This window comes from Manduca sexta, chromosome 21 (genome assembly GCF_014839805.1).
Source record: "Manduca sexta isolate Smith_Timp_Sample1 chromosome 21, JHU_Msex_v1.0, whole genome shotgun sequence".
NCBI lineage: Eukaryota > Metazoa > Arthropoda > Insecta > Lepidoptera > Sphingidae > Manduca > Manduca sexta.
In genome coordinates this window covers 9560345-9577760 of record NC_051135.1, presented here as the reverse complement: position 1 = coordinate 9577760, position 17416 = coordinate 9560345, and positions in this window count along the sequence as shown.

Here is a 17416-nt window from a genome sequence, read left to right as displayed (position 1 = left end):
TATTGACTAATAATAATAAGAAAAATCCCAGATAGGAGCCAAATAAAACCAAGAATAACATTAGGACGTAAATATAAACAAAATCACAGCATTACGACGGAAGTGACGCTGTGATCGCTTAGTAATACATACGATTAACATAATATACACGCTTTGTACCCCATAGCCGATAAATAGAGCCTCCGAGGAAGATTATATTGGCTTGGAGCCAATTTTAATTTCGCCTAGTGTTTCACGTCTGACGAGGAACTGCGCACGGAGGTTGTAAATATGCGTGTTGAATTTTGTAGTGTTTTGAGTAACCTTTAACGGATTGTCCTATTTCGGGATAGCAGCACTTTACGAGGAACAGATATAAGAGGTCATCTTGCGCTCTATTTTATTTACGTAGTTTGTAACCATTGTAACTATGCATATTATATCATTGGACATAGAGCTGTGAAACCAATATAACCGTTTAACCCCCCCTCCCTCCTTTCAAGTGGTGGGGTAGTGATGGTGGGTTGTTATTTATTTATTTAATATCAAATATAAGCTTACAGTAAAGGTGCACCGAAACGCGTACAATAAAACGCTTTATGATAATTTCCCCCCAAAATAAAGGCAAGGAGTATAAATATGGTTGCCTTAGGAAGTTAGAATTAAATAATGCTTTTAAAGTTTCAAATTATAATATCTATTGATCTCGCTTGTTGAAACCTAAATTTAGTTTTATATTCAGTCTTATATTTAGACTATACTGCACGTATGGTGCAGCCAATTGTTCATTGTTATGTATTAATATGTTCATGCTGTGACAGCCTGTAATTAAAATAGCACTGCGGCAATTACTTACCGAAATATAACAAATAACTATGTAAGGTGAATGATTTGTTGGCTGTTCAAATAAAGAAACAATGTAATTTTTAATACCATTCGAATGGATACCGAAAAATGTACAAAATAATTTACAATTTACCTATTCATCACTGTAAACAATGGGAAGTGGGAGGCCATCGCCTCTAAGGGGGAGAATGTAACATTTTTATCATCAACTTTTGTTAGCGAGACGTCTTAGCCTCTCGGAAAATGAACAAAACTCGTAAAGATGAAATAAATAGCATGGACACGGTTTCAGTCGAACACATAGAATTATTACGGTGAAGTGTTTTTTGATCACACTCTCTGGCAATTTTGAAACAATTTGACAACCATTTTACTGATAGACTTACTTGTTGAGTCTTATAGACTAGGTTTTATCTCAGTGACATAATTCAGCATGGGCAAAGCCGTGAGTACAAGCTAGTTAAGCATATAATATGGATTTTCGTGTTGATACAATGGTAAATAATCATATAAGATTTTTTTTATGTTTGTTCCACTACCTTCTCTCGTTGTGTACATCTTTAGTTTCTGCATCTCCTTATGTTGACTAGTAGAAAATACCTTCAGCATTAAATCCTGCTCAGCTTTGTATATAAACTGTAATAATATAAATAAATGGTATATTATTCTTGTTTTATAATAAAATACACAAAAACTAACAAAAACTTTTCCGAATTCAATAATTATAAAACCAATCCAATGTTGAATTTCAATAAAATCACAAACGGATAAGCCGCATATCGCATCTAATGTACCTCAGCCGCTAATGGCCTTACGCGCACAATATGAGGAGCCTCAAAACTGGGTCAAATTCATACAGCCCATTCCGACTAGCATCAATACGTAGACGCCACTATGACGTGATTTCAAATTGGTCTCTACAAGCGCTTTTCAAACTTCATTTACCTGTTTTGTTAGGAATTTAATATTGATTTGTATTGATTAATTTAATATTCAATTTGAAACTGATTCGATTTGAATTTAAATAAAAGAAATATTATAATAATATAATATCAGCCCTGTATTATATACTTGCCCACTGCTGAGAACGGGCCTCCCCTATTACTGAGAGGGACTAGGACTTATAGTCCACCACGCTGGCCTAATGCGGATTAGTAGACTTCACACATCTTCGAAATTCCTATACAGAACTTCTCAGATGTGCAGGTTTCCTCACGATGTTTTCCTTCACCGTTAAAGCGAACGATAAATTCACAAAGAATACCCACATGATTTTAGAAAAGTCAGAGGTGTGTGCCCTTGGGATTTGAACCTGCGGAAATTCGTCTTGGCAGTCCGTTCCACACCCAACTAGGCTATCGCCGCATAAAAGGAAATATCACTGACTACAGAAATACTTTCACAAATATTTAACCAACCAACCGACCGGTACGTCTGTCAACAACCAACTAACTCGGTCTATCAAACGCTCAGTGTTTTTAGCAGACAGTGTTACAACTACCCTCACTAAAATGTTTTATGCTAATATGATGATTACGAAATTTGTAATAGATGCAGTGGATAAAGGTGAAATTTTCCGACAGGGAATCCGACATAACATATAGGTACTAATATGTATTAATGCTGACTTTTCTAAAAAATGATATATGTATTCTTTGTGAATTATCGCTTGCTTTAACGGTGAAGGAAAACATCGTGAGGTAACCTGCATACCTGAGAAATTCTCTATTAGGAATTTTCGAGGGTGTGTGAAGTCTACCAACCCGCACTAGGCCAGCGTGGTGGACTAAGGCCTAATCCCTCTCAGTGGTAGAGGAGGCTCGTGCCCAACAGTGGGACAGTATATAATACAGGGCTGATATTATATTATATATGATATTATGTATTAATGTGGTCTGCAAATCTTTCTAATGATAATTATATTCTACATAAAGGGAAGCCGGTAGAAATATAATATATGGACCCTGCGCACTGAAGAAATAAAATCTACTAATCGCTCTATGGCTGGTATTAATGACTTTGATACTACGGAGTTTGCCCAAATATTTCCCTAAAGGTTACTGATGTGAACGATCGGTTATAGTAACTGAAATTCTATAACAATCTCAAAAAAAAAATATTTAAATTCACAATGACGTAGAATGAGGGTTTGAAATAATTTAGTCACAGTCAAGGCAAAAAAAGTTAACAAAATAGGTAAGTACAAGAAATAGTTTTCATAAAGGTTGACAACCACTGGTTCCTAGGCAGACGTCGTAAAACTCAATCAATAAAGACATTAATATATTTGATGAATCAGTTACATATCTGTTCACTTCCATGTAATGAATTACCTCTGAAATAACAAACGAGTATTCTTTTGTATTTCTGTATAGTATTATTTCGGTAAACATATAATTATGATACATTTAGTATAAAAAAAAATATTCGAATTTGGAATTAACATTTAAAAAATGAGACGTGAATTTCCAACGACGATTAAACGTCCTAATAATATTTTACCACTGTATTTTATTTTTCGTTTTACTTATAAAATATTTCGTAGAGATCATCCAAAGTCACGCGAATTAATTCAAATTTTATTCATATTGTTCTATTTTATTGTTTCGAGTCAATGAACGTCGTGCACTGTAATTTATTACAGTTAATTTATGTAACTTAGGCAGGCGTCACACGATGGGTTATCATGCTAATCCGCCTGAGATTGCGCGTTACATGCGCACATGGCTCTGCTGTGTAGTAACTTCGAATTTATTTTAAAGATGTGTACCTTTGGTACCCACACATCTTTTTTTTTTGTTTTCGTGGAGAAAGTTCAGGCCTTACCACTACCGCCCGGCCTAAAAGGGTAACTGAACGGTTATGTTGATTATGTTGGGGTCATCAAGCGACCGCCGGGCTAAGTTCCTAGCATTATATACATCCCTGTGGACGGCAAAACCAACCAACACTCCGCGGCGATCTTCCTTAACGCTTTAGGGACCACTGCGGGTTCCTGCGGCAAGAACTGCCTAGTCGTTCTCCACAATCGCCCCTGTATGGTGCTGCCTAGTGCGGCCCCCTACAATTGTGGAGTGCTCAGAAACCGCCGTTCACCGAAGGCCACCATGCTGCTGCCTACTCCGGGAAACCCTGTTTCTGCTTTATAAAAAACCGTTGTCGAAGTTTAAAAATAGAACGCGTCAGTAAACAATAATTTAAATTTAGATTGTCTATTATTTAAAAAAATAATCGAATTTAAATTCAGAACGTCCACGTTAGCATAGGCCGGAATAAAAAGCAATGTCAGTTGATGAATGCCCATAATCGCGAGTCATTAAAACGTTCGGTATCGTCCCACTCATTATTCGGTTTATTCGACAGTATTGTCTGTCTATCGGTGGACTTTTTACTTTCTCTTTTGATATTTTATTTATGACGTAATATTTTGAATCGTTAAATGATAGATTATTTTTAGGTCCCTTTTTATTGCAATACACAAGGTAAGAATAAGTACACAAAATTAAAGTATACGTAGTGATTTTTTTATATAATACTTATTGAAATTTTAAACACAGCATATTTCACATCCTCCAAAAAACTTTATATTCATAGTAATGATTTGAATAATTACACTAATATTTCTACCTTTCAAAATAAGTTGCTTCAAGTCTATTTCAACAAAGGCCAGAAACACAGCATAAATATAGCACAGATAATATACTGAAATCGCAACGTTTTACTGGCCAAGCTTACCTCGTTTATTCCAACAAGTTTTGATTTACTAAGTAATTAATATAAGAGCATCATGACTCATGTTAAGCCTTTATAAATTCTAGTATTTTACGGTTTGAGAATTCACTGTGAAATATCAGACGGCACGTAAGAGCGAGGCGGGAGTGGTCACATAAATCCTTGTTTGTACCTGTGAAAGATATCCGTGATTTCTCACAACTGCTAATAGCGCTGCGAATGGTCAGACAGGATAGAGATGCTGGTAGCTTTTGGTAAGAGAGTATAGAGAATTTGATAAAGATGATGAGCAAGCCATCTGATCACCTTATGGTCATCGAGTCATCTGCTCATCAAATGGGTAACAAAAATTAGCAGAATTGTACGTCTTACATTATATGTGAAAATCTGAGTAGTGGTAGAATTGGCTTCGAGTGAGGAAATCACGCGACACAACAGGAGCGTTTTAACGTCATGTATATTTTTGTAAGTTAACACTTCGTACTATTTAATATAGACAATTTATATCTGCAATTTCACTTTATTGTAACATTTATTTATATTAGAACAGTTATACCTAACTTCTAAGTACCTTCCCCAACACTAAAGGTACCAGATGTGATTGAAAATGAACACTAGGTGGGTTTAAAACCTAAGATAGCAGTCAAACTGAGCCAATTTCTTTCGGCACTTTTTTTTGCTACTTACCAAGGATTTGCTGTGTTTATATTAAATTTTGTAACAATAAGACTTACAATGTTACTTATATTGTATTTATGGTTATTATAGGTATTTTATATATACTTACCTTCTTTCTCAATGTCACATTACTGTGATGCACCTACGTTGATTATCTCTGCACCACCCTAAGGTTGACTGGTAGAGAATGCCTTTGGCATTAAGTCCGCCTGTATAAATTTGTATATTAAGTGCAATAAATAAATAAATAAAGACTATAGCAATAAAAGTTATTTATTATTATTTAATTATTAAGACCATTTTTCCCAGAAACGCGTAGTGCCGTCAAGTTGAAATTTATATGAAATCGGGAATTATATGAAGTCTCTTCCCGCTGCAAAAAAATAAAAGTTTTAATCAACGCGATCAAGAGATATGACTGTTTACGCCGCATATTTCCGCATATTTTACGATTTGAAAGCGAATAGAAGTTTACTGTACTTTCTGTTGGCCTAAAATCATGAAATGTGGCAAGAAGCAATGTCTTACAGCACATGTAAAGAAAATCTAGAAACCGTTAATAATATGTTCTTTAATAAAAGGCTAATTTACTATTACAAACTTATTATTTGCGGTTGGTGTAATAATTGTGTTTTGTTGGATTGAACGGCAGAGTTTGTCAAGTTTGAACTTACCTATATACTTAGATACCTTAACTACAAGTACATGTTAAGGAACCCCCGTTGTGCGAGTAAAACTCAGACTTGTCCGGTTTTTTAATCCTTTTCTCGCAATTTTTCCTGCTCTGTTAAAACAATGGATAATTGACAAAGACCCTCGGAATTTCGAAAAATAGAAGTATTTGCATTTGGTTTTGCACCTGCGATCTGTTTCATTCCCAATTGAGCTGTCACTATTTATGATAAAAACAAATTAATTTAAATGAATTAATGTAAAACAAGTAGCATTAATACGAAAAAGATTGTAAAATTTACGAAAGAAATAGCAAAGTATTTTTTCTAATAAGCCTGGAGTTGATACGTTTTAAACCGAGGGATATTTGTCTTCTAAAGGTCTGTCAACTTTGTAACACGCTTTAACATAATATTATTTATGCTTCAATTATAAGATTTCTGCTAAATTTATTCAATCTAATTTTACTTTACTAACGTAAAAAGTATTTAAGTATTCATACATAAAACTAATTGCTTATTCACAGACTATGTATAAAAATAAAACAGTAGATCGACGTTGCTTTGATCTAGAACAGCGTACATGGGTTGAGATTTGGTAATCTTAAGTTTTATTACCAGGTGGGACAGCATGTTTGGGTTTTTGTAAAACGATTTGCAAGGACTTGAGCCTTCAAATGCTTTGACGTCAGACAAACGGCTAACCTAAAAAGGGAGCCTTTTTAAAACTTGCTTGGAAAAGAACTGCGCCGAATCTATATGATCTAACGCAAACGTGGCAGAATGATTTGTACGAATTCTTGAACTCGCGCCTCCTGATTGAATAAAATCAATGAATGCAATTTAATATGTCGCAGAAACCGTTAAAGTAAGCATGTTCTGGAGTGGAGACCGTATCTTGGCAAATGTAGCATGGGACGCCCTCTGGCCAGATGGCGGGACGATTCGCACAAGAGAGCCGGTTGCGACTGGATGTAAAGCAGCAGACCGGGCTCTGTTCCTTGGGAGGGCCTATATCCAACAGTGGACGGCAGCGGGCTGATGATGATGAATGTAAATTAAGACAGGGTTACATAGCAACACACTGAATACCGCGCAATGCCTATTTCGCTATAATAAACAATGCTCTAACAACACATAAGGGCTCCCCATTTTGGTCTGTGTATTCCATCCCATAACGTAATAGCAGGTGAATCTATCGTCATATCGGACATACATACCTGACTCCGAAAAAAATACTGAGAAGTAAAACCCAATATCACTTTGATACCCGGGATTCGAATCAAGGACCTCGGTGCTACGTCACACCACGCAATATAACAACGCCACCAAGGCAGTGCCCTAACAAGTTAACATTTAACAATCGAGTGCACAAATTGTTCACTCGATATAACTGCTTATAGCCCGGTTCACACAATATCACAGCCATTATTGTTTTCCACTATATTAAACAAAATCTACTTTGGCGTATCATAAAACAGAAATATATGTAGTTAATATAGCTATCGTATACAGCGTGGATATTTGAGATGGAACAGTAAGGGCAGCTACCTTAATCACTGTAGCTACAAGATATCTTTTTAAGAGACTGTCCATATTTATGTAGACATTTTTGTCTTCATAGATTTTGGAAAAATTTACCATCAGCAAGAGAATGGAACATTTTGATACCAACGGATTCTATTGCTAAAGATCAAAAGACTATATGAGATCATTAGAGATTTCAGTATTTCAAGTTCATAAATTGCACATACTTTCACCATACATCTTGTAATAAATGGGAATCTAATTCTCTTTTAAATATAAACAAAACTTGGTATTTAATGTGGCTGTACACGACTATGGTGAGTTTTGAAGGACATAGAAAGCGGAAAGGGCGTTGGTTAAACTTAGAAGGACAATTACTCGCTAATGGCCATTACGAGACATAATAGGGGGACAAATATGGAGGGGCAATGCTTTGTTGAAATGAAATAATTTTTATTTGAACCTGTAAATTACACACTATTTAGATTTCGTCCATATAAACCCAACCACCAGTTCGAAAAGCAGTTCCCACCAGAGAAAAACGGCAAGGAACTCTGATATTGCTCTTTTCAAAATCAGTTTAAGGTATAAAGTACTATTTATTTTATTTGTTTTACTGTTCAGGATATTTATAACTACGTAAGGAGTCTGAATTCAAGGAAATTGATGGATTAATTTTATTTTTTGTTTAGCTAACTGAAAAAAATATTATCTAAGATTTCAAATGTTTTTAGACCTGTAAACCGATATTTCGCGGAAAATATGCTGTTATATGGTTTCATGTAAACTTTTTCTTGGCTTATGTATTTTTATAGGCCTCTAGTATCTTCTGTTTTTACGGAGCTTATTTTTTTTTTATCACGGTATTTAATTTATAAAGGTTTGATAATAACGTAATGTATTTGTCTATATTTATTCTATTTAATAAATATATCTTTTGAATTTTATTTTATTAGAAACAAGTGCGTGTAGATAGTGTGTACAAAATATTTTTTCTTTCAAAACTTACTATAATACAATATAGAGTCTTAGCTGTTACAGTACAAAAACAAAACACACATCACGACTTCATCTCCAAAGGGGAGGGCAGAGGTGTAACCTGGACACCGCCTTTTCGCCTTGTGTGTTCCGTCCCATGATATGGTAGGGACGATCCTATCATAAAACAAATAATCCAGACTCCGGACTGATAAGCAGAAAAACCCAATAACACTTTTCCCAATCCGGGATTTCATCCCAATACTTCAGCCCGTTGATCGTATTGTGCCCACAATACAATGAAGCCGAGGCAGTCTCTGGATACAATAACAAATAGATGCTAAACAATACCCGAAAACAGTCGAAGATTTCCGGCCGCGTTCTCAATTGTGCAAACATTATGACACCGCTGGCCGCTCATGAAATATTTCGTTGAAATATGGGCGGTTGGAATGGTAAATAGGAATTGGATTAGGGATTTAGTTGGACCGAGGTTTGGTTATTGGGCAGGGTTGGATTGTTTTGAGTATTGTGTTGCAGAATGCAATATAATGCGATAAAAACCGGTTGTGATATTGAAGGGTCTACCGATTCTGGTCGCTTTTTTCGATATACGTTATAAACAATATTCTATTTTTATACATTTACTAGCTTTTGCTCGCGGCTTCGCCCGCGTGAAGGAGTTTTCCGGGATAAAATCCGGCTATATATTTTCCTGGGATAGTAGGCTACAACCTTCCCAGGGTCTTAAGCTATCTCCATACCAAATTTCGTTTTGTTATACTACATTTTATGTCACGTCCCGTTCCTGTGGGAACAGGATAAAAAGTATCCTATCTCCGCTTCCTGGTTTTTTCTACCTCCAAACAAATTTTCAGCCAAATTTCAGCCAATATATAGATCTGCATTGATACGTTTAGTAGTTATAAGCGATGCATAGCTATTATCGGTTTCTACTATAATTTCAAACAAATACCTTTACCATTAAATTCAAAGAAAAATATACACCATATACATTCAATTTGTAAAACATAGAACATCAGCATCGTAAAACCTAAAATTGGCAACTGGCACTAACCGCTGAAAATTAGAGCGTCCACACGCCACCTCCGAGGTGTGCGATGCCAAATCCCAAAATTGATTCAATAACTTACTAAAATTCTCGAAAACGAGTTACAAGTTCCAGTCGATACTTAAATAAAACTATAAAATGTCAAACGGCAGAAATGGTGCTCCTTCGCCGCGCGCGAAAATTGGGGAAATTGCGAGGTTTTTCGAGCATGTGTCGCGTTGGCATGCTTCCACTGATTTTGCTCGAATTTTGGACCCACTGAGGTCTTTTATTGTTTACTTGTAGATTACAGAATTGTCTGTGAATATCTTAATTCATAATGGTTTGTATGTGAGTTTTAATTGATTTCAATGAATTTTGTAATGAACATATTCATCTGCTTAGAAAATATCAAAAGGTTTTTTTTCTTAATACTAACTAAGTATGCCAAATCTTTGCGGTTAACTTGTTGGTGATCGAGGAAATGTCCCGGGACCACATTGCCGTTGATTTTGTAGTTTCTCGTCTTACATCTTGGGTAGTATGAGGTCAGTAAAATGTGAGTAGCGGCCAAACCCTTTGGAGAAAAAGACGTGGGTGTAAGTTTCACTTAAATGGTGAAATTTCTGTTATTCTTGATCGTAGTCCAATTTTAGTATATATTTAAGGATTAATAACGTGTATAAATGGACATTTATTTATATTAGATCACCGATGCTCAAAACGAAATATACGTCACGCTTGTATCCAAAAGGGTAGGCTGAAGCGATCAAGCGACCCACTTTTCACCAAGTGTGTTGCAAGCAATGATGCGGTAAGATGCGAGCCTATTGTCATATTAAGCATGAATTCCAGACGCCGCGCTTTCGCCGACCCAGGATCGAACTCAGGACCTCGGTGAACTGAACACGCAATATAACCGCCACACCGAGCCAGCCCTGAACTTGCTCACTTGCAATAAAAGAGATATCAAACCAAAATCCACGTTCCAATAACCACACCGACTTTATCTAACCGCATGACGTCACACTCCGCATGACGTCACATTTGCACACAATTTTATCATGCAGGTCTTACTGGAAATCAAAGCGAGCCACGGAGAGCAAACATGGACGGAATATACGACGGGTCGTGCAGTAGCCAAATTGATTTGAAGACTTCCGAATCGCAGCTGCCGGCGGGAGATTCTATTTGAGCTATTTTGTGTCCTAATGTGGTTTGGAAATTACGCATGTATCTTGAGGGTAGGTAATGTAGCTATTGTATACCTATTTGCTGAGTTTCATCTTGTAACCTATAAATTGGGACGAGACCTGTCATTAGAGCTTGATAAAAAAACAGACTTTGTTATATAAATGTTTTGTTTAAAAATAAATCGGTTTTCGAATTCATTTACTTGTAAATATTAACCCCCTTATTCATAGACGTTTTTTATCGAATTATCGAGTAAGGCTGTGATAACAAGTCTGTTTCTCAGTGCTGATGGCATGGCAGTTTTCGCCGGTGCGTAGACGTAGGGCCGTTGGGATTGGCTAATATTGAAATACAACAATAATAACCAATCACAATGGCCCTATGTCTATTTCTCAGTGCTGTGGGCACTGAGAAACAGGCTTGTTATCACAGCTTTGCTCCGTCCTTAGATAAAAAACGTTTATGAATAAGGGGGTTAGTATGCATTATTTATATTTATTAGATAAGGTGTTTCTCGTGGCTTCGGACGCAAGTAAGACGTTAAACAATATAATCTGAGAAATCCACTTTCCCGTAACAATAGTCCTTAAATCATTATAGCGACCTATAGTATCAACTCGTCGACGCCAGCGCTATTTGAAAAAACAAATTCAAATATTTCCCACGGGCGCAAATTTACCAGGATAAAAGTAACCCATAATTATAATAATGCAAGACATAGACTATCTTATTTTTCATTACAATCCGTTCAGCGTGGAACAAAAACTAGCCTTAGATGTCCTCACCGGGTTCTTAAACTATCTCCTTACCAAATTTCATCTAAATCGGTTGTTTTTGAGTCTATCGTGTTCAGTCAAACGCGGCGGGAGACTTTGTTAAATATATTATGTAAGGAAGTCTTCTTTATGGTTTTTCATGATGCTCAACATCAGACGAACGTCTTGTTTGTCTCGAAAAAAAAGAGAAAAACACCGTGGTTACACAAGGAAGCTCTTGAAATAATCCACGGGCGAAATCTAATTAAAAATAAAACCGAAGGGGAATGGAATTCCGTTTCTTCCGGTGTCAAGTGTTTATCTGTTTTATCCTTGGCACGTAATCTACGCTCGATTAGATTGTATATTAATGAGTTTTATGGTTTGTTATCGGGTCAACGTTCTTTTATTACTATAAATGTTATGGTCAGGTGTTTTGAAAGCCGTGGGGGACGTCGCAAATACTTGAAAAAAATACGTATACAGTTAAAATGGGTGAGTTTTTGAGATATTAAAAAGACATACATACCGTTTTTAATACTTAATCTCAATAGCTATTCGATCCATTGCGAAAATGGATTAATCAGGAAAGGTTTTTTAACATACTTATAAATGATGCTACGGTGGTTTAGGCATTTGGAGAGGATGAATGATAGGAGACTGACAAAGAGGCGATTATAACAATGTGGATGGAAGAACCGGTAGCGGTCGACCGCACCGAATCTCAAATGCAGATATCTGACATTCTTAGTAAAGGCAATGCATGAAAAGATTGATAAAGATGAGGGAAGCGCGAGAAGTATGCCACAATCGTGCTAAGTGGCGATCCATAGTCTTTACCTATCCCTATGGCATAATACTATGTAGGTTATATATAAATTTTGTTTAATTTATTTTCAGTATCGGAGCGAGGATTAAGATTGCGAATTTTTATTGGAAACTGATGATAGAGCATATTGTCTAATAGACAAGGATGTTCAAAACAGGATGAAGTGTACGCATACCAGGAAGATAAATCCTGACACAAGGACGGACAGCGCTAAATCGAATAGTCGTACATTAATCCCCTATTGGTTTAGTGTGAATTAGAAGTCTGAGTTCTGTGTATCGGCAATCTTCATGAGTGGTTTGTACCTTAAAAGAAACTCTTATAGGGTTAATTTTTTGCGTCTGTCTGCCCGTCTTTTTGTCTATCAAGCCCTATTTGTCAGTAACGCGTAGAATTATCAAGGTAAAATTCATATAAAGCTGAAAGGGGGATGACTAAAATTTTATTTTTTTAATGGTAAAGGTGTTTACTAAACCTTAACTTGTTTCCTGGTCCTACTTGTATACTTAGATACCTAACCTTATAATGGAACCCTCAGCGCAGTGGACTAATTGACACGAGTTAATCCATAATCTTTTTAAAATAATAAATATCAGTAACTCTTCCTGTCCTCCTCAAGCGGCGATAGCCTAGTTGGTTGTGGAACGGACTGCCGAAATGAATGCCTGTAAGTTCAAACCCAAGAGCACACACCTCTGACTTTTCTAAAATGATGTGTGTATTCTCTATGAATTATAGCTTGCTTTAATAATGACGGTGAAGGAAAACATCATGAGGAAACCATACCTAATATGTCTATAGGAATTTTGAGGGTGTGTGAAGTCTATCAATCTGCACTTGACCAGCGAGGTGGACTAAGACCTTATCCCTCTCAGTAATAGAGGAGGCCCGTACCCAGCAGTGGGACGGTATATAATACAGGGCTGATATTATTATAATATCTCCTAATTATCGCTTCAAATTCTAATCATAGAATATACTTAAGCTTTTGCTAAGTCATTAGTTGCGTTGTTCATTTCGGTGATAAAATGCATGAGTATGTACATTTATTGTGCAACAAAATGGGCGGTGTTATATTGATTTATGTTAAGGCACATATCGATACGTCATCTAGATATTTGTACGATGATACTGCCAAAATAAACAGGAATATCCGCGTACGAGTTGTGATAGTGTTATCAGGTGACATCGTACGATTATGATATAATGAAATACCACGTAGGGCTGTTACGGGTGTGCAGGTTATATTATATTATGCATAAGCGTGTTTATTTATTGGTAATAAGGTACACCAGCAGCACTACATATGACATCATTCAATATAAAAAAAGCAATGAAGTACAGCATTTGATATGTGTGCTATTAATAGGTGAACACAGCATTTACCAATTACAACATATTTAATTAAAATCTAAAATATAATAATAAGGAGGTAGAAGGGTGTTCCAGAGGATATAGAAAAGAAGGTATTTATTAATTACCCCGGCATAAAAGTACTATATGCCCTTCTCAGGGTCCTAAACTCTATTTGAAATCCGGTCATTTTTGAGTTCATCACGGCGACAGTGAATTTTGTATTATAATATAATGTAAGGATAAAATGGACATAAAACGAATAAAAAAAACATGACAACATAACATATTTTAATTTTTGTTTCAGACAATTTGTGAATAACTAGTGTTATCATTCGTGCTATTGTTTATTTTATAATGCGGTCATTTCTGTTATCTACTATCAAACAAACTTGGCTTAAGTATCCGAATGAGTGTGGTCTATGAGTTACTCACAGGTGCAAATAATAGAAGATTAAAGAAAGGTAATATGTTACGTACGCCATTTTTAACCTCCGGCACAGAAAGAGGAGTTATAAATGTAAGGTTTGTGTCTTTTATTTCTCGCGGGCTAAAAATCCTTTAACGATACCATCACATGGGTGGTGAGTGGAACGGTCATGTCGGTCTACGGCCCAATGTAGACACTCGGGAGTATAGCATCATCCGAGCGAGCGTTGGACCGAGTCCCTAACCTATATACCCTACACCGGCATACCAACCAAAACCCGAGGTGGCTTTCGGCGCATACGGGACGGCCCCGGGGTATCTTGTTGCAAAGGTGTGTATCTGTGGCATTACTAAGAAATAGACAGATATTGGTGTATTTAAGGTATCTTTAATTCAAAACTTTACATTAATATGATTGGTCAATCCTACTAATCAATAATAAAACGATTAAAATTTATGTTGTGAATGCGAGCAAACCTTTTCCTGCATATACTTAAATTATACATTAATTCAACTACCCCTTTTACAGTCAGTTACGATGAAATCGTATTGTATTGTTTGGTTGTTTGTTCCCGAACCTGCTATAAAACAATGGGGGAGCGTAATAAATGAAACGCGTCGCTATAAATTACGAATTAAAACAGTTGAGGTATGTACAAGCGTGCAGGGAGCGAGCCGTGGCAGGGCCGAGTCAGGGCAATTCTTACGTAAATTGCAACATAAGCAATGGCATTCCGATATTGACTTTTATTCGACTTGAATCACTCCATTAATTAATGGAAACCTTATGAAATTTTATCCGGTAGTTTTTGAGTTTATACTTAGTATACAGAAAAACAGACACTGCGGAGGGACTTTGTTTCAATATGTAAGGTTGTACTTATTATGTCGTGCTGTTGGTGCAGCTTTACTTATCCACTCTTTTAATAGTTAGCTAGGGGTAATTTTAAATCCCAGACTGATGTAAGGAGACGGCCTATTACACAGGTAAGCTAGTTAGCTATATAGTTATAGGTATATAGCGGAATAAGAGCAGAAAGATGTTTAAGTCAAAAATGACAAAAATAAAACAAGATCTTTGCATGGAATCCTCACGTTGCTTTTTTATTGCTTTAGAAGGCAAACCAGCAAGCCGTCGGCCTAATGATAAGCAGCATCAGTCGCCCATGGACTAAAGCAATGCCAGAGGTATAGCCAAGCCGTTGCCTACCGGGGGGTGAGCACTCTTATTAAACCTCGTTTAAAGAAGGACAAGTTGGGAACGACGGGCGAGAAATCACGATGCAGGGAGTTCATTCCAAAGTTTGTAGCCAAACCGTAAATGATGTTAACTTATTTTAAAGGCAAAAATAATTAATTTATATACAAATTAAATGATTTAAATTAAATTAAATTTACCTAGTGTTCCAATGTACTCTGGATGCTGAAAGTTTTTTAGTAATGTATTATAATATGATCTCATTTTATGTTACCATAGAAACGAAGTCTTTTGTGGTAAAAAGTACTTCTGAGTGATCTCACGGGACCCTACTATACAGGCTTGCCTTGTGTGGGACTGTTGTCAATACATTGATTAATTTCATAGATTACTGTAAAATTCATACTTTGTATATTCGTTACGTATAGATCTTTTGTGTTAAAAAAAAATATTTTTCATTTTAATTTTTCTTTTTCAAATCATGGCCTGTGCCCGGATCTGTCGGGTGTGACCAGACCTTCGTACTGATGTTAGCGTAATTTTTGTAACGCGGCCCCCAGAGACTTGACCGCAATGGTCGAGAGTCACAATTGCATGGGATATTTTAAATGTGAATTTATTTATTCGCTCATGGGGCTGGTACGAACCGCAGGGATACTGTTTTAATGACAAGGTATTAATTGTCAATTCGATAAATAATATATCTCTTTGTATCATATACGTCATTATACTAATACAGTTAATTTTTTTTTTTTTAATATTGTGCTAATCTACTTCTTTTTTTATTGCTTTGAATAACGGGAAGAGCTTGCCGTTCACCTAATGATAAGGCCATAAACAGTAGAAACACCATACAACAACTTGAATTACAAAGTATTGTTTGGTATTCCACTGCGCTTCCATCCTGTGACATGGAGAAGTTAAGTCCTATATCCAATAGTTATTCTGGCTACAATGTTCTTAAAACCGTAACAAAACAGTAACTGCACGCTGCTTATTGGCGGCAGAATTAAACATAGCGGTGGTACCTTCCCAGGCGGATTTGACATATGAGAGATCTACTACCAGTAAACCACTTCTCAGGAACTACTGTCAATACTTTTCATTCTTTTCCTAATAACTACTTTATGCCTGAAGTATATATTTTTTATCACGAAAATACTTAAACGGCCGGAGGGACAGCAGAAAGTAATTAAGTATACACAATAGAGAATTCCTCATAAGGAATTCTGTAGGTATGTAAATCTTCCAACTTGCCTTAAGCTAGCGTGATTAAGGCCTAAATCTCAGTAGACCCGTTCTCAGCAATTGGCAGTATATAATACAGGTCTGGTATTATTATTTATTATACAATCAGACGCAGCGTAGGCAGGCCTCCCACGAGATGGACCGACGATCTGGTGAGGGTCGACGGAGTCCGATGGATGAGGGCGGCCCAGAACCGGTCCCTGTGGCGCTCAATAGGGGAGGCCTATGTCCAGCAGTGGACGATTCCCGGCTGAAATGAGATACAATCACAGGTGGAGGTTTTTGTATTCAAATGGTCATAGCCTTGTCTTCTATAATATAGAGAAAATCCGAGCGAAGATCAGCTGTATCCGGTACACCTCGGCCTACATCGGATAGCGTATGTATGAAATAGCAATATTAATGCCTGCGCATGGACCGTTGTTTCGCAATAATATTGATAGATTGTCAGCTGTTGACTCGTAAATTGTGTACGAACGTTTAGTGGATGTTCATTTATCATTGATGCATGCAGCTGACTAATTGGCGCTGTTTTATTGGCTAGGGGAATGGTGGATTTTAATATGACTTTAAGTATTTGTTGGAACTGAAGTGATTTTGATGTAAATACAAATATCTACCACTTATTTATCAGAAATACTTTCACAAAGATATCACCAACGGACTGGTACGTGAGTCAATGACCAACTTCGATTTGTTAAACGCTAAGTATTTTAATAGCAAAAAGTGTCACAAATCCGTCACAAAAATATTTTTATTTTAATAGTATATTTAATCATATCATATAATTTTAATAGAATGTAAATTGGCGTTAAATAAAAACATTGAGCCTTGAAATTAGTCCGTTGATTTCGCGCAAATTGCTAATTCTTTATTGTTTATTTATTTATTTTAAGGACAAACAGTGGTAATTACATTAAAACAACTGAACCTTACAGACGACTAACA